Source organism: Cupressus sempervirens, chromosome 5, assembly GCF_028749045.1.
Source record: "Cupressus sempervirens isolate cs-2001-9-10 chromosome 5, ASM2874904v1, whole genome shotgun sequence".
In the NCBI taxonomy this organism is placed as follows: Eukaryota; Viridiplantae; Streptophyta; class Pinopsida; order Cupressales; family Cupressaceae; genus Cupressus; species Cupressus sempervirens.
Window position 1 is genome coordinate 257,779,096 of NC_143122.1, and position 20,277 is coordinate 257,799,372.

The window sequence follows — 20,277 nt, forward strand, 5'->3', positions numbered from 1 at the left end:
TTCTTCATATTAAAGTTGAAGATTTCACTTGTTTCAAAGAATTTAAAGCAATTGTTGTGTTGTAGACTAGAAAGAAGATAAAATGTTTGAGAACTAATAATGATGGTGAATTTTACTCAAATAATTGTGATGCATTCTATAAAGATTGTAGTATTAAAAGATAAAAGACAACTCCATATTCTCCATAATAGAATGGAGTTGCATAAAGAATGAACAGGACCCTGATGGAGAAGGCTAGGAGTATGTTGAGTGGAGCTAGGTTGGAACGTAAGTTATAGGCCAAAGTTATAGCCACTACTTGCTACCTGATAAATAGGTCTCCTTCATTATCTGTTTTTAATAAGATACCAATGGAAGAATGGTAAGGCCATAAGCCTTCACTTAGACAGCTGAGAGTGTTTGGTTGTGAGGCATATTCTCATGTGCAAAATGAGAAGCAGAGAAAATTGGATAACAAAGTTGTCAAAAGTATTTTAATCAGATTTTTTTATGGTGTAAAAGGATACAAGCTTTGAGATCTTGTTGAACAAATGGTATTTTCTTCCAGAAGTGTTATTTTTAGAGAAACTAAGCCTTGTTCTATTATAATGCAACTAGAACAAAGAAAAGAAAAAAATGTGATTTGAACAACTTCCTACTACACCTGAGAAAGTAATTAAGGATCTTAGAGAGAAAATAAGTTGAGGAGAGTTGTACAAGTTCAAAATCATCAGAGGACAAGGGAGAACCTAAACACAAACTTGAACCTAAACCTAAATTAAATCTTTTATGAAGGTCAAGTAGAAAGAGGAAAGCAACAAAAAGGTATGGATATTTTCCTGATGATTAGTGGTGTATATTTTCTTTGAATGGTAACATTGATGAACCAAGATCTATAGAAAAGACTCTTTGTATGAATGATTTAGAGTCCCAAAAAATAGCCATGGATGAGGAGATGGAAGATCATAAGAGGAATGATACACGAGACCTTGTACAATTGCCTAAAGGATAGAAGCATGTTGGTTGTAAATGGCTATTCAAAGGAAAGTGGGTTCAAATGAAAGTGTTGGGAAGTATAAAGCATGTTTAGTTACAAAAGGTCATTCTGAGGTTGTAGGAGCTGATTATGGTGAAATTTTTTCTCTTGTAGAAAAAATGACATCCATTCAATTTTTAATTTCTATTGTAGTTTCTTATGATCTAGAAGCTGAGAAGATTGATGTGAAAACAACTTTCGTTCATGGAAATTTTGAGGAATAAATTTATCTAAGACAACCATAGCACTATGTGGTGAAAGGTAAACATCATTTGTTCTGTAAGTTGAAGAAATCCTTATATGATTTAAAATAAAGTCCTAAGATGTGGTACCATAAGCTCAATACATATGTGTTGAGTTTGGGATTTGTGCAATCTAAATTTGATCACTGTATATATCTCAAGTTTGATGGTGATCATTTTCTAGTTATTGCCTTATATGTTGATGACATGTTGCTTATTGGCAAAGGAAAAAGTTTGATTGCAAAGTTAAAATCTCAACTCTCAACAAAGTTTGAAATGAAAGATCTTGGTGCAATAAGGAACATTCTAGGAATGAAGATAATAAATGATGGGAAAAATAGAAAGCTTTGGCTAGGAAAGAGTAACTATGTAGGTACTATTTTGAGAAAATTTAATATGTAGGACTCTAGACCATTAGTTCTCCTATCTCAATGGGAACAAATCTTTCTAGCTTACAATGTTGTACATCCCCATTGGAGATGGAAGAGATGAGTTGAGTACTAGATAGAAGAGTTTTGTTGGAAGTTTGATCTATGCCATGCTTTGGGTATGTGTAGGATCATGTTGTGCCAAGAAGTGGCCATTTGAAAAATATGTAGTTTTGAAATGCCTCAATGCATTTGAAAACATATTCCAATATTTTTCCCACCAATCTTTATACTAAAAAAAAAAACTAATACCTTTATAAGGCCTATTATATATTTTGATACCAACCCTATATGATCAACTTTAAAACCATCCCAAAAATGTGTTTTTGGCTTGTTCTTGTGTGTTTTTTACTTCAAACATGTAGCTAATGACCTTGTTTTCACTAAAATTTGATGAAATGAAAAGGGTTTCTTAATAATGTTTTTAGCTTTCCATAAATGTAATTTTTGTGAAATTATAAGTTTAGTAAGTATTTATTAGTTATTTTCTAATAGAGTTACCTATAAAGTGATGATTGACACACTACTTGAAAAATAACTATAACTTTCAAATGGTACAAAATTTTTGAAATCCAAAAGATGCATCACATTCTATCTTTTCTCTATTATAAGAAAAAATAAAATATAAAAAAAAATTAAATTTTGAACAGTTTTGAATTAGTTAAGGTGGTCAGACACAAGATTTTTTTAATTCCAAAAATATGTGTCACATCTAGGCATGAGTCTACCTATTATATCTAGAATATTATTAAAAAACATTATCATTTGATTTTGATTAAGTTGGTCATACATACATCTACTTCTTATTTTTTTCCTAAAATTTTTGTACTATTGTATTAAATTCAAAATTATGACTAATCCAACTTTTATTTTTTCTCAGATAAGACCTAATAGTTCAGAAATTAAATTCAATTTCCTAGAGATTCTTTACTCTCAACTTTTTGATATAAAGTTTATAACAAGTAGAGAATTGCACGTCAAGTTGACATAACCCTGATTTGCTTATTTTTTATTGTCACTTAAGAGCATAGTTTGGTTGACCATGATCCTGCACATACCCATATATAAAAGACAAGACATTTCCCAAGAAGTGAGAATACTTTCTTGTCACATGTCTAATCTAGGAAGAGCACATTGGGATGTGGTAAAAAGATTTTTCAAATACTTGTGTAGTACCTTAGAGTACTCTATATATTTTCATGGATAAGAAATGGCCATTCCTTGGATATTGAAGGGTATGTGGATTGAGAATAGGCTATTGATTTTGGTAGAATCTTGAAGATCCACCAATTCATATATGTTTACATTATTTAGTGGTGCAATCAGTTGGATGAGTAAGCGATAGGTTGTGGTCATTTTTTCCACTATAGAGGTGGAGTATATGGCATCTACTCATGCCTAGAAGGAAGCCATCTAAATAAAGATATTATTTTCAAATATAGATTTTAAACAGGGTTTAGTAACAATTTATAGTTATAATCAGAGTGCAATCTGCCTAGCAAAAAGCCCTACTTTTCATGTCAGGACCAAACACATTGATGTACGATACCATTTTGTGAGAGACATGGTTGAGGATAGCAAGGTGAAGCTAGAGAAGGTAAAAACTTTGGAAAATATTGAAGATCTATTAACCAAGTCTACAAGCACATAAAATTTCAGATGGTTCTCAGAGTCTGTGAGCCTCTAGGCCCCTAACAATTAAGTCCATTGCAGTTTAGATCCCTTGACTCTTCCAAGGTGTTCAACATGTAGGAGAATGTTGAGAAACATGTGTCATAACCTTGAAATCTTTTTCTAGAAAATTCCAAAAAAATATTTTTGGTAGTTTTCCATATGTTTATGTATTGGAAAAAGATGTATGAGTTGTTAAAAAGGTGCCTTGTCTATAGTAGAATATAAGAGGGCTATTTTTAGAGCACAGTTAACCTTTTTCAAAAAAATTTATGGGGGTCTAAATTGGGCACAAAATTATGGATGGGATTACTAGTTTAACCTTGTAGTATTTCACATCTTGGAATTACAAATGCCAAGAATGGGAAACATGTGGCACAACAGTTTTGCCCATCGTTTTGTAAAACCGTAATTAGTTTCTAGGTTGTAATTCTGCTTTAAAAGGAAGGCTTGGGGAGGAGTTTTGATTATTGAATTTTATTTGCAAGGTTGGGTGCTAGAAGGTATCTCACCCAGTTCGAGTTGTGGTGATGCACTCCTGTAAGAACTTGTATTGCAAGTGAATTGTAATCTTCTTGATTTGTTAATACATTATGCTAGTTTTGGAGAGAGGGGGTATTCTCCTAGAAGGGTTTCCCCATGGCAATCATTAAGTTATGTGTTTATTGTGATGTTTCATTTATGCACTTTTATTTGTCCATTAAAATCTCTATAATAGTTTGTTAAAATTTTCATAATCATCCTCTCAAGATTAACATAGGAAGCAATTCTACATACCTTTGCTTCTTTACACTTGAGAATCATAGATGTAAGACAAATAAAAAAAATATTATTTATTTATATCGCATCACAAGAAACTAATTTATATAGAGAAATAATTTCATTAAGTTGATACTAAAGATAGTTTTGTTTATCAAATGTAATAGCATCCAACCCATTTCCCATGACCCCATTATTCAATTCTTCAATCTCCTTTTGAATTCTTTTCTTTTCAAAGAAGATATTTTAGAAATGGTCTTTCTTCAATTTGTGAATTTTAGTCTTTAAAAAGGATTTTTTTTTGACAAATTACTACATTTCTGTCCTATTTTTATCCATGAGCTACAAACTTCAATTATGTTTTATGAGTGACCATATCATTAAATAAGGAAAGTAAAATTAGAAAATGATCAAAATGGGTTGAGTACAATAATAGCATGCATATTAAAGTCTAAATTGATCATGTTTTCTAATATGTAAAACAATGTAGCATCTCATCAATTTGTGAAAATTCTTTTCTCATATTCATCCATGTAAATGGATCATTTTGTGTCTAGCAAATTAGGAGATTGTTATAAGAAATAAAATATTTAAACTAGAAATAATGGACTTATTAGGAGTTATACAGCCACTCTTTTCATGTCATTTATAATAGCATTAAAACCACCAAATAATTTCCTATACTGAGAGGATTTATGATGGCCTATCACACTCTATTTTATCCATTCCAAGCAGAGTTATTATCAGTAATTATTAATTTTTAATAGTTATCCTTCTAGTAAAATCCTTCTAAAGCTTGTAAAGAAGGGGTAAACCATCTAAAAATGTAGAAGGTGGGAGAAAAATAGAAATTCCATGAAGAAAATAAAGAAATTACATATTTTTTAATTAACTGTATTTCTTGTAGTATCCAATCAATATTTATTATAATCACTTGAAATTTTATCAAGCTTCTCTTGCTAGAAGGATTTAAGCTACAACATTTCATAAAACTACTCTCATTGTCCTCAAAGGGAAGCAAATCCTCCCCTCTTTTTTTTATTTTGTTGTTGTTGATAACTTTTTACATTAGAAAACTCAAATTAGGAGTTTATTTTAGTAACCAAAAATCTAATATTCCCTTAAAAAACTCAAGTTGTAAGCTTAGTAACCAAAGATATAGGGAGGGATAAACTTCAACTTTTTTTCTTTTCTTTTGGCCTTTTTTCTTATTTGAATTATATTCTTTTTCTTGCTTGAACTTTTTGTCATAGTAGTACATATAGAAATTATTTTCTATTTCTTCCTTTTTGTCATAGTAGTAAAACTAGCTTGCATATTGTCATCAATTTAATTTGATTTCATTTCTTTCGGTCTTAATGTGGGGTCTTAATGTGGGATACAAGTGAAAGAGAAGTGAGTACTAAGGACATTACCTATTAATATTAATCTTTAGGTTTCTTAACTCTAAATATCAAATTTGGTTTTCATATTCGATTAGGTTTTCTTTTGTATAGTTTGTTTGTAGTTCCGACAGTTTTGTATAACAGTTTGTAACTATTATTGCCGTCTCTTTTATAAGTTTATTGTATTGTTCTGATTGAGAAGTACATCAAATAATAAATGGTTTCCACTTTCTACATATTTTCATGTTGTTTCTCGATCTGGGCCAGTAGTGGTATCAAAGCATTGGAATTAATCTATGCACAAAGCTTCTGAAGATTGGAGTGTTTTTGAAGAAGCAAAATAAAAGAAAGCGGATTCAGGTGCAATTGATTTAATTTTGATAAAGTTTTTACAACTTGATTACATTGCTAAATTTTGGCAAGAAAATTTCAACAATCATTTACAATCTGTGCAAATTGTGTTTCTTTTTGTATTCACAATGCAATCTATTGTTTCATTAATTGGGGAAACATTATCTAGAAAAGATAACTGGATGGAATGGCATAGAAAGGTGGAAAATACACTCATATTTAATAATTTATGGTTCAAAATATGTGATGGAAATACTCAACCTGTAGAGCCCACTGATGCTAAAGAAAAAGAAAAATAGATATATAAAAATTCAAAAGCTTTAGCTTTGATAAGGGCTTCTGTTAATGGAGAAGTGTATCGACATATACAGGGATGCACACTTGCCTGGGATGCCCTTGATAAATTGAAAATTTTATTTGATTCTCATTCAGAGTTAGAATTTATTCAATTGCAATTAAAACTATTCAATCTTGAATTGAAAAATGGTGATGTTATGAGTCTAGCTTCAGAAATTAGAGCTATAAAACAAGATGTTAATGCTGCAGGTGGGAAAGTTGATATTTATCTCACAGCTTTTATCAAAGCACTTCTTCCAACATATTTTACATATCTAGAGTCTCTTCAAGCAAGCAATCAATTAAACACCATTAATTTTGATCTATTGGTTGAAAAGTTAGCAGAGCGTGAGAAAGCATTTGGAAGGAAAATAGATAATCCAAATGAAAATGTTTGTCTTGTTTATCAAGAAAATCCTATAAATAAAATACCTTCAAGAGGTGATCATAATGATAGAGGAAAAGGTAGAAGTCAATGGAAGAAAATTGATAATCAGAATGATAGACAATTTTTATATTGTAAAAGATGTGGTAAAAAAGGTAGTCACAAAGCACATGAATACAAACTCTCTTGGCAAAAGATAGAAAGTTTTAAAGGAAACTCTTTTAAGAAAAAAGATAAAACCAAAGTTTATAATAATGATAAATCTTTAAATGATAAAATTTTAGGTACAGCTCAATTTGCTTGTGATAGTGATGGTGATCAATATTTCCTTACTATTTCAGAATGTGCATCTACTTCCTCATGGTATGATACTTGGATTTTAGATACTGGAGCCACACAATGCATGACATTTAGACGTGATTACTTTGAGAAATTTAATAAAAGTGATTGTGGTCCAATTTACTTAGCTGATAAATCAAGTTTCAAACATGTTGGAAAAGGAACTATTCGATTTAAGTTGCCTAATCTTTCAAATTTTGTGCTTCATGATGTTTTATATATTCCTCAGTTACAATGCAATTTACTATCTCTCGTATTGATTCACCAACAAGGTTACTCTATTCTATTAAAAGATGCTCAAGTTGTTGTAAGAAAGAAATATAATAATCAAATTGTGTTGACTGGAAGTGAGGATGGAAGATTATTAAAATTAAATAGCACTCCTGCTCTTTCTAAAATTTTTGCTTATCTTACAGAGGAAGGTAATCTATCTACTACTATGTTGTGGCATGCAAGATTAGGTCATATATGTTATGATAAAATTCATATCATGAAAAAGAATGGTGTTGATGGCTTAACTATTTTGCCTAAATGTGTTGAAAAGTGTGAAGCATGAATTCTTGCCAAGCAACATAGAAATTCTTTCACTCGATCCAATTGGAGGGCATAGAGAAAATTACAGCTTATCCATTCAGATTTATGTAGGCATTTACCAATAACTTATGTGGGAGGATCTAAGTATTTTATGTTGTTCATTGATGATTATAGTCATATGACTTGGATTTATTTCTTGCAGCAAAAATCAGAAGCTTTTGAAACTTTTAAAAGATTTCATGTTATGATTGAAAATCAGGCTCAATGTAAAATTGGTACTCTCCGAATAGACAATGGTGGAGAATTTACTTCTCTCATTTTCAAATATTATCTATGTCAACATGGGATTCAACATCATTGCACTGTACCAGGTACTCCTCAACAAAATGGAGTTGTTGAACGAATGAATAGAACCATCATGAATATGGTTAGAGCAATGTTATACTTTAAAGGAATCAAGTTGTATTTTTGGGCTGAAGTAGCAAGAATTGCAGTTAATCTTCGTAATAGGTCTCCATCATCAGCACTTCACCAGGAAATTCCATATGAGGTTTGATTTGGATATCCTCCTTCTATTCAACATCTTAGAATTTTCGGGTCCACTTGCTATGCTTTAATTCCTAAAGACAAAAGAAATAAGTTGCAACATCATAGTATTAAATGCATCTTTCTTGGATATTTTGAGTCCTCTAAAGCCTATAGGTTGTATGATGAAGCTAATAAAAAACTCATCATTACATGTGATGTAGCATTTTGTGAAACTTCTAAAAATGTTGAAGATATTGAATGTCAACATCTAGAAGAACTATCAAAATCTTCTCCTTGGAAAGAAACTTTCTGTGAGATTATACATTTTGGGGGGGACCCAACTTATTTAGCCTCACCTTTAATGGATTCGCATGTTGCATCTATACCTCAAAATCAAGTTGATCCATCTATGAATGAACAAGAAGAAAATTCATCAACCAATGAGCTTGAAATCTCTAAACCTTTGGAAACTACTTCAGCTTCTTTTGTGCAACCAAAATCTTCTCATAAGTGAGAAAAACAACTCCAACAAACTCTAAAAGACTTAAGACCTAATGAAATAGGAAAAACAGGTATAAGAAGTTCTTACAAAGTGAGGCTAGTAGCTCAATCCAATGTTGTAGATAATATAGAGTCTATTGATGAACTCAATCTTGCAAGTGACTTTGAACCAACTTCCTATATTGAAGCTAAAGACAGTGAAGTTTGGAGGCAGGCTATGTAGGATGAATATGATGCCTTAATAAAGAATGGCACATGGGAGTTGATTGATCCACCACTTGGTTGTAAACCTATTGGTTGCAAGTGGATTTTTAGAAATAAATATAAAGCAGATGGCACCCTTGAAAAACATAAAGCTCGACTTGTTGCAAATGGATATTCTCAAAAAGAGGGAATAGATTTTGTTGAAACATTTGCACCTATAGAAAAATGGACCACCATCTGTGCTTTGTTAAGTCTTGCAGCTCAAAGTGGGTGGAAAATTCACCGAATGGACGTCAAAACTGCATTCTTAAATGGTGATCTCAAAGAAATCATCTATATGACTCAACCTAAATGGTATGTCAGCAATGGGAAAGAACATAAGGTATGCAAGCTCAAAAAATATTTATATGGTTTGAAACAAGCTCCTCGAGCTTGGTACGGAAAACTTACTAAGCATCTGTTGAAGTTGGATTTCCAGCATTTTGAGTTTGATGATACAACACTTTTTGTTAAAAAGCCTAATAACATTGTTATCTATCTTGTTGTTTATGTGGATGACTTATTTATCACCGGTAGTGATGAAAATACTATTAAAGATGTGAAACAACAATTGAAGCAGGGTTTTGATATGACTGATTTAGGTCATCTTCATTACTATTTAGGTATTGAGATGATTCAAAAACCTTATTCTATTTTTATTACCCAGCAAAAATACATTGGTGATCTTTTACAAAATTTTGGCATGGCTAATTGCAAACCACTTAGTACTCCCATGGAGCAAAATATCAAACTCACATTAGATGACTCCTCAGCATTGGTTGATGCAACTTTGTATAGGAAACTTTTTGGTAGTTTGATCTATGCCACAACCACTTGTCCAGATATTGCTTTTGCTGTTTGAGTTCTTTCAAGGTTTATGCAACAACCCCACCAAACTCATTGGTTAGCTGCTAAAAGAATTCTTCGATATTTGAAAGGCACACAACATTATGGGCTGAAATACTCTAGAACAACAGAGTTTTCTTTGATTGGATATTCAGATTCAGATTATGCAGGTGACTCAATAGATGGTAAATCTACTACTGGTTTTTTAATGCACCTTAGGTCTAGTGCAATTTCCTAGAAATCTAAAAAACAATCAGTCCTAGCTGTCTCTTCTTTTGAAGCTGAATATATTGCAGCATCTGAAGCAACTAGGAAAATTTTATGGCTTAGAAGGATTCTTGAAGACTTGCAAACACCACAAATTTCCTCAACACCACTCCTCATTGATAATCAATCTGCTATTAAAATGGCTAAAAATCCAATCTTTCATGATCGCACTAAGCATATCAAAACGAAGTATCATTTGATTCGGCTTCATGTAAAAGATGGTAATATATATCTGAAATATTGTCCCACTGCAGATCACCCAAGAGATATTTTTACTAAGGCATTGGGCAGAGAAAAGTTTGAAAAGTTTAGAGGAATGCTTGGTTTAATCCCTTCATATTAAGGGGGGGATGTTAATATTAATCTTCAGGTTTCTTAACTCTAAATATTAGATTAGGTTTTCTTTTGTATAGTTTATTTTTAGTTCCAACAGTTTTGTATAATAGTTTGTAACTGTTATTGCCGTCTCTTTTATAAATTTCTTGTATTGTTCTGATTGAGAAGTACATCAAATAATAAATGGGTTTCCACTTTCTACATATTTTCATCTTGTTTCTCAGTCTGGACCAACAATTACCCATATCACATTTTCCACATCCAGGTCCTTGGGGGATAAAATTGGAGCATCACTGGTCACAAGGATTATCCCTATATTGGTTGGATTATGAAAGTTTGTATCATTTATATTTGTGTCCTCCTTTTTTTGAGCCACGTCCACAATAGGGGATGATATGTTTAGTTTAGAATATGGCTATCTATTGTAGATTTAATGTGTTCAAAGAGGCACATTTAATGTTTCCATAGATGAGCTAGCATCTTGGAAATTGAAATAAATAGTTTTGCAAGTAAGTATAACTGATTTGCAACACCACATCGAGCCGCTTAAGGAAGTAATGCTTCCTGATCAGACAGAAGGATACTCTTTAGATTGGGAAAAGTTACATTATCTTTGACAAGCTCTTGTCCATCTTTCATAGAGGGAGAATGCACATCAGATATAGTAGCCAAAGAAACATTCTGAATTTTCATTGTCCAGATGTGGTTAAATAGAGTTCTGTTTCAGAGCTTCATGCATCTCGTCCAGAAATAGGGATTCAAGGTTTAGAAAAGATTTCTTTATATTTGAATCAACAACCTTATTTGTGCAATCAAGGGGAGAAGTAATAGATTTTTCAATTTTCGACATCAATGGAAGATCCATGTTAACTGAGGTTGTGACAAGCAATTCAGAATCGTTAAGAATATTGTGTCTGCATATACCATCGATAGATTAGATTCCAAATTACAAATTGACTTTGAAAGAACACAAATCTTAGCAGTGAAAAACATCTTCCAACAGCCAATGGGAAAATAAAGATTTGTCAAAGGAATTTCCAATACTGTGTAACATCCATGAATCACAGAATTCAATAGTAATTTTATTAACATAAACCAGACGGGAATGTCATTAACAATATTAGAGGAAGGATAAAACTAGCACTTACGTCTTTGATGTTGCAAGGGGTTATGTTGATAGTGAAAAGTAAGATATTAGGTGAATCATAAAGGATCCTTATATAATAAAAAATATCATATCTCTAGATTAAATGGTAAGTTTTTGCTTGCAAAATTTATCTAGATTTGTGGACTTAACCAACAAGAGAGTTTGTAGAGTTGTGATTTTAATGTAAGATAATGAAAAATAGAAACTCAACTGAAAAAATAGTAGATCATTTTATGTGACAGCATATCACACCCTTCATATTATTTTTCTAAACTTATAATCAATTATTCAATTATCTCTTTTATCACTCTCATGTAATTAATTGAAATTAATTTATACTACATTATATAGATTTTACTAAATTAAAGTATACATATTTTATAATATGTAAACGTGAGTTAATAGGGGTCACACTCATATATATTAAAATATAAAAGTGAATACATTTATAGCCCTTGAATGAGTAGAAAGTAAGAAATCTATCTCTAGAAACTATCAAAATAGGACAAACAATTATCTCTTAGACTACCATTTTTTTATTAACACCCTTGCAGCCATCTATGAACATAGAAAAAGGATTCTAAAGAAAAAAATAGCTTTCCAACATAGCCACCCTATCAATAAACTACTAAAATCACCTGTAAAATAATATCATATGTTATCTATTCATACATGCTATAACTTTATATGTACATAATAAATCCATCTTTTGACTTTCCAACATCCTCCTCCTTGACAAGTCACTCTCTTCTTTAGTCAATGTATTCATCTAAGTTCCATCCCCTACCTCAATTACTTTCACATAGCCTTCCAAGGAATCGATGTCCACCTACACTTGATGCCTTTGCTCTACCATATCCATGTGCCAACTCCCCACACCACAAACACCTCCAATGGATCATCATCCTCATCATTTATATTTTTGCCCCATGTTTTTTTCTAGTGTTAGAACTCACCCTTAGATTTGGGTTATATAATTCCTCTAAAACCTCCAAAGATCATGAAGAAAAAAGTATTCTACTTGTGAGAGATTTCATATTCTTCTTCATTGTCTCATCATAGGGGAACATGGAGATGAACATGGATGTGATATTCTAATTCAAACAATACCTGATCATTTCCACTAAGGTATTTATCCCCCATCGCTAGTCCTAAACCATGCAACACCCACTTGTACTCTTTTTTCAAACACCTCCATGAATCTTCATTCAAACATGTCATTTGATAATGACATGTGTCATTTTCTCGAATTTCAACTAGATAAAAGAATTCACCATAACTACTACAAGGCATGTAATGGTGTTACCTTTCTACTAGATGCTAAATGACCTTAGCGTTATCACGGAAGTGTGTGAAATTGTACCTATCTTGAGTGTAACACTGTCTCATAAATTTTCTATTCCATATTCTAATTCTAGCATAGGTTTAAGATGAAAGTGACACTATGGAAACATAATGTATTTCATTCATTTATTGATGTCCCCTTTGCACTTTCCATCATCAAATCAAATATAATTTTAACTTTAACATGCAACATCATCTCCCTCATGGTAAAGATGCCAAAAAAATTCACCAATGAACTCATCTTTTCCTTGATTTGACATAACCACCGACCCAATTTATTATTTTGGACTTGGCTCATATAGATTTAATTCATAATGAGTTGAGAATCACCTTCTTGGTATAATCTTTGGTAAGCTAATTTTCAAACCAAATTGAACCCTAATATTGTCACTTGACATACAACCCATTACTCAAAGCTTGATCTACTCTATTTCTTACCATCCTTATAATCTTTTCTTCCTTGAGTTTATGATCACACATCCTACACCATCTTGTCCTAGATTCCTCACTGATGTGACATCAATGTTAATTTGTTAATTATTTAATTTGTGTTCAGCCCTCATATAGATTTGAACTTTGATAATATATTTACTATTAAAAAAATCTTCAAATTAAACATATACTTTTTTATTCCCAATTTTTTTTATAAAGGAAGCATTAAGGTAGGAACAGAAGTATGATGTTCATTTATTTGAAACTTTTTATCCCTGCAATCAACCATCAACATCTTTCAAACTTAGGGTGGAATTGCCATGTAGACTCTACATATTTCTTTTAAAATAACAATAAAATAAAATATTCAAAAGTCTCACATACTAGATGCAAAGTGGAGAATAGTTATTTTAAAATATAATAAAATAAAATATTCAAAAGTCTCACATACTAGATGCAAAGTGGAGAATAGTTATATGAGGAGCTTGATATGTGTCGATATTATAATAATATTTATAGTTTACAAATTTTTAAATAAGTATAATATTTCAATATAAAAAATTGAAGTTCAAAAATTATATATGTAAAAAGTTAACCATTTTAAAATTTACAAAATTAAAAAAATATATAAAATGTATACTATAATATTTTAAAGTTTACAAAATTAAAATAATAAATAAATTAATCAAAAATAATAAAATAAATTAAAATCTCTATTGTTAAAATATTTTAACTATTTTAATATTTTAAATCTACTAACATAAAATAAAATATAAATTAAAAAACATTATACTCATACTAAAAACATTACATAAATTTTTATTAAAAAAACCTAAACCTAAAAACAAAAAATTGAAATATTAAAAAGCCGTACCTGGTGGTTGTCAACGGAAGAACAGACAACTCGTTGCATATGAATGGTCTTCGTAGACGAGTGATCATCGAGTTGCAGTCTGCAAAGACCAGAGATGACGGACGACACTGGAATCAAATCCCGGCGATGGCTTTGAATCACATCTGGATTCCACTCTGACTGGTCAGCCTGCGGATCGATCTTCTAAACTCTACGAAGAAAAGCTTGTGTGGCTAAGTAATTGCGGCTTCCCCTGAACCTGTAAGATGCATAATAATCATCCTGCTCTTCTCTCGCATTATGGAGAAGGCTTACAAAATCTGCATTCGAATCGGACCAGTTTATCAGGGACACGTAGCTCCAGTTAACCGTATCGGCACACATTGTGTTGAAAACAACACAGCCAAACCCTCGGATAAAAATGATTACTTCGCCATTGTATCAAAACTGCTTAATCTCTTGCGGAACCTGTAAAAAGTTGAAAACCGCGCCATAAATTACTCCTAAGTCGAGGAAAATCGGAAAAGGCACGGAAATCTCGTAATTTTAGTGTAACTCGAGAAACTTAAGGAAGCGTCAGTATTGGAAGGCGAAAATTTGCAATCAATGTTCGCTTTCTCAACTGCGATTGACTAAGACTTAGTAGAAAACATCAACAAACATGCAAAAACAACATGAACGTCATAAAAATTTGGCTTCTTCTAGCAAATTTACCAGATTACAAGCCGCTTTGAAGACAAATTTTAAGACAAATTTTGAAAATGCACAGTTTTTTTATCCAGATTACAAGCCGCTTTGAAGATGATTTTAGGAAAATTCAACACAAATTTAGACTTTACCTTGCTGAGAATTCGCCAAAACCTCGCTGAAGCAAAGGCTATGATCTTTCTGATTTGCTTTCGGCCTGAGATCTAAACATTTTAGCATTTGTTTAACTCATATTATCTACACAAGCTTTATCCAGCGATTTGAGTGTAGATTCGAAAGAATGCCAACGACTCGTACTGCTCTCCACAAGCTTGCTATTCGCTTTTTCTGACACCGCTGTCATTTTTTATGACAAGGAAACTACCGGCACCATTTTTTTTATCGATCCCGTTTTGGCCTTTTCAGGCATCCGAAACTTTGAAAATTCCGACGAAAGTCTCCTAGGGAGAAAGCCTATCGGCTTAAAAAGGTTTCAACGCATGAACACCAAAAAGATTCGTTCCAAGCTAGTAATACGTCATCTCAAGAACTTTCAATTTTAAATCCTCATTGTTAAAAATTACAACAGAAAAATATTAAATAAATAAAATAATTCTAATTCTAATTTAAAAATAACTAAAACAAAATAATTTAAAAATATTTGTGGTTTTAGAAATTCAATCTATTGAACTAATATATTTTCTCAAGGAAACTCTATGCAAGAGGCTGTTGACCCCGTGGTACAAACAAAAGACACTAAATAATGTTAGAAATAACAAAACCTAATGCCAAACAGTCAGATACAAAGAATCTCAGATAAAGTCTACCTCTATCAAAAGCAAAGGACCGAAAACCATAGTCCTCATTACTAAAGATTAGCATGGGACAAGCCCGCATACTAAAAATATTCTTAACCACCAAAGTCTTGAATCTCTATTATATTAGAATAAAGGAACTTCTATAATTTTGAAAGAGAAAATATCAGTTAATATACTTATACATGGATGTCCTTACCTATTATCGAAAATTTATTTGGTTGAATATACAAACCTGGAAGATTTATTAACATGAGGTGCTCAATTATAGAGCTCACTCCTTAACAATTAGTATATCTAACAGAAAATCTAATGGAAATGTTTCAGAGAGCAGAAAATAGACAAATAGGCTTGGCAGCATAATCTCAGATGTTATTCCATTCTTCCTTGGGAGTGCGTAGCAGAATGGAAGGTGTCCATGTTTCTATCCGTGGGATAAACAGCTTATCCACACATAACATAGGCACTTGCAATTCAGGGGGCTTCAGTTTATTGTCTCTGAATGGAATCATGCACTCTATTACCTCTTCATTCGAATAAGGCAATCCTCCACTAATGGCTACAATTTCATGGTTCATCAAGTTAAAATCATTTTGAAAATTTGAAGCAACTGAATTTTTGTTGAAGTCTGCTCCTTCTCCTTCTATACCTCGTTGATCCAATGTTTTCTGAGAAGTGGCCTTTCTGTGTATGCGGCACAACACTATATCCTTCTGCAAAAAAAAAAATTAAAAATTGCTTGTCTAACGCTATACGGATTATTAATGTTACAAACTTTCTATTAGAATATAATAATACGAATCTGTCAACAAATTGAATTTGATATTAAATTGCAACTTATAAATAACAAAAGATAAAACCACCTTTCTTGCAGAGAGAAAATCTGGCATTCTATACTCATTCATGATCCAATCTGTTTTCTCTCCATTTGGGGCTTTTCCTATGTAGAAAACCAATGTCTTTTAAGCCCAATACATTGAAACTTATGATCTCTAACTGGTTTATCCGTTCCAGTAGCCTTCCAATAACCAGAGCTTGTAAGCCTGCTTCTTCTCGATTGAGCGCATTTTTTATCAACTGGAACAAAAAAGAACCATTCTCCTTCTCCAACAACCGCAAGATCTACAAAACCGATTGAATAAAGAAGAACCCACCAGGAATCTAATGATAAACGTTTTTGAACTTAAAATAAAAAACAGACCTAATAATAGTAAACAAACCTAAACCAATTCTAAACCCTTAAAAAACACAAAATGAACAAATTTATATATTGAGTACTTAGATAAACTCAAAACAATCCACGATTTAGACCATCCACATCTTCATTTTCAAGCATCTAAATCATATAGTCCACCCATGTTTTCAGTTTAGAACATCTAAATTTATATTCTCATAAAGGAAAAAAAATTGATTACCTGGCAGTTGCCATGGATCATAACGATACGAGTCCAAGGTTTCAATTACATCAAAACTGAAAGGTTGGCCTTGAACCATTTTTCTAAGATAAAATCCCACTAACTCCTCTTCTGTCGGATGAAATATGAACCCTGGAAGATCAAATTCTACATGCAATCTGCTCTCCATCTTTACAAATCTATTTACTTTTAATTCTCAACAATGGAAATAATTCTTTGCCTGTACTTTTATGAACAAGAAAATCAAGGAACATGGGATTGTAATGGGCGTTATCTTAGCATGTAGAGAGTCTATAATGGAGAAGAATTGTGGAAGTGTCTCACACGCAGAGATCATTCTGTTTTCCAGTCACTGTTTTGGCAGAGTTTTCCAGTCATTGAATTGGGTCAAGCAAATTGGTGGAAAATCGGGCATCGTCTATTTGGAAAAGTAAGATATCATTGTACATTTAATCTGGTCATTGTGTTCGCACGCGTTATCAAAGCTGCCGCCATGTCCACTTCAATAGAAATTTACCTCCATTACATGGAAAGAATCGTTAGCTCTTTGTTTTCTTTACCTCGGTTGCAAATTTTGTAAATAATAGTAAATTATTTTGTCAAAGATTTAACAAGTGATTTGTCAACTTATATGTACAATATATATACACACACATACATATATATATATGTATATATATGTACATACATACATATATATATATATATATATATATATATATATATATATATATATATATATATATATATATATATGTACATATATGTACACACACATATACATATGTATATGTATGTAGATATATGTACGTACATATATATGTACATATGTATATGTATTTACATATATATGCGTGTATATATATATATATATATATATATATATATATATATATATATATATATATATATATATATAGATATATATATATATATATATATATATGTATGTATGTATGTACATATATATATATACATATATGTATATATGTATGTACATATGTATGTGTATAGAGATATATATGTATGTGTATGTATATGTATATGTCGAGAGTAATTATTCTATAGGCGCCTATTTTTAGTTAATCCCAAGATTGTTTAAATTGGAGTTGGGATTTATAAAAATTAAAATAGGTGCCTCAAGAATGATCACTCTTGACTTAATATATAGTATAAGCTAGTGGCAGTCACGATGCAATAGGAAAAACATTATATTTATATTTATATTTTGATAAGGTTATTATAAAATTGTTAATTAATTCTTAATTAGAGTTGTATAAAGTTACTATAAAATTATGCTTCAAAATTTTATTTTTTTAATATACAGAGTTTAGTTTAGATAAAAAAAATTAATATTATTTTTGGGATATTGTAATGTAAAATGTTATAGTCAAACATAGATATATGGTTAGGGACAAAGTTACCATTACAGTTAATGTTAACCTTAGGGATAGAATTAGGGTTAGGGTTAGCATTAGGGTTAGGGTTGGAGTTAGGGTTAGGACTTGAGTTATGGTTAAGGTTAGGGTTAGAGTTATGGTTATGGTTATTGTTAGAGTTATATTTAAGCTTCAGATTAAGGTTAGGGTTAGAGTTATGGTCATGGTTAAGGTTAGGGTTAGAGTTATGGTTATGGTTATGGTTAGGGTTATAGTAAGGCTAGGGTTAGATTTTGAGTCAGGGTTAAGGTTAGAGTTAGAGTTAGGGTTTGAGTCAGGATTAAAGTTAGGGTTAGGGTTAGGGTTAGAGTCCAATTATGGTAGAGTTAGATTTAGGGTTAGAGTTAGGGGTAAAGTTAAGTTTATGGTTAAGGTTAGGATTAGAGTTATGCTCATGGTTAAGGTTAGGGTTAGAGTTATGGTTATAATTAGGGTTAAAGTTAGGGTTATTGTAGGGCTACGGCTAGGGTTAGGGTTAGGGTTAGGGTTAGGGTTTGAGTCAAGGTTAAGGTTAAAATTAGAATTAGGGTTAGGGTTTGAGTTAGGATTAAAGTTAGGATTAGGGTTAGAGTTCAATTATGATAGAGTTAGATCTAGGGTTAGAGTTAGGGATAGAGTTATGTTTATGGTTAAGGTGAGGGTTAGAGTTATGGTCAGGGTTAGGGTTAGGGTTATAGTAGGGCTAGGGTTAGGGTTTGAGTTAAGGCTAAGGTTAGAGTTACAATTAGAGTTAGCATTATGGTTAGAGTCCAATTATGGTAGAGTTAGATTTAGGGTTAGAGTTAGGGGTAGATTAGTGTTTATGGATAAGGTTAGTGTTAAGCTAAGGGTCAGGGTTAGAGTTAGAGTTAAAGTCAAAGTTAAGGTTAGGATTAGGGTTAGGGTTAGTGTTAAGGTCAGGGTTAGGGTTAGAGTTAGAGTTAAGATTGGCATTAGGATTAAAATTAGGGCAAGGGATAGGGTTTGAATTAGAGTTAAGGTTAGATTTAGGGTTATTGTTGGGATTAGGTATACAATTAGAGCTAGAGTTAGGGTGAAGGTTAGAGTTATAGTTAGAGTTAGAGTTAGGGTTGAGGTTAGGTTTAGAAGGAAATTTAGTGTTAGGATTAAGGTTAGGGTTAGAATTAGGGTTACAAATATAGTTTGGATTAGAGTCAGAGTTAGGATTAGGGTAAGGGTAAGAATTAGGGTGAGGATTAGTATTAGGGTTACAAATATAGTTAGGGTTAGGGTTAGGCTTAGGCTTAGAGTTAGAGTTAGAGTTAGGGTTATATTTAGGGTTAGAATTAAGGTTAGGATTAGAATTAGGGTTAGAGTTAGGGTTAAAATTAAGGTTAGGGTTAGGTTTAGCATTAGGGTTAGGGTTACAATTAGAGTTAGAGTTAAAATTAGAGGTAGCATTAGTGTTAGTGCTAGTATAAGAGTTAGAGTTAGAATTAGAGTTAGAATTAAGGTTAGAATTGGGGATAGGATTAGGGTTAGGGTTAGGGTTACAATTAGAGTTAGAGTTAGAGTTAATGTTAAAGATAGAGTTGGGGTTAGGGTTAGATTTAGGGTTAGAGTTAGAGTTAGGGTTGGGATTAGGATTAGAAGTAGGGTTAGGGTTAGAGTTAGAGTTATATATAGTGTTAGGGTTAGGATTAGGGGTAGGTCTATAGTCAGAGTTAGGGTTAGGATTAATGTTAGGGTTAGGGTTACAATTAAAGTTAGAGTTAGAGTTATAGTTAGGGTTAGAATTAGGGGTAGGGTTAGAATTAGAGATAAAGTTAGAGTTAGAGTTAGGGTTAGAGTTAGAGTTAGAGTTAGAATTAGAGTTAGAATTAGGGTTAGGATTAGAATTAGCATTAGGGTTAGGGTTAGGGTTAGGGTGAGAATTAGAGTTAGAGTTAGGGTTAGAGCTAAGATTAGAGTTATAGTTAGGGTTAGAATCAGGTTAGGTTCAAGGCTAGAATTAGGGTTAGGGTTAGAGTTAGGGTTAG

At 31.9% G+C, this 20,277-nt stretch overlaps 1 pseudogene; it reads right to left on the bottom strand.

The window, feature by feature from the left end:
* Positions 1–15,718: 15,718 nt before the first annotated feature.
* LOC149555520 (NAC domain-containing protein 22 pseudogene) lies at positions 15,719–17,066 on the bottom strand (annotated as a pseudogene).
* Positions 17,067–20,277: the final 3,211 nt, after the last annotated feature.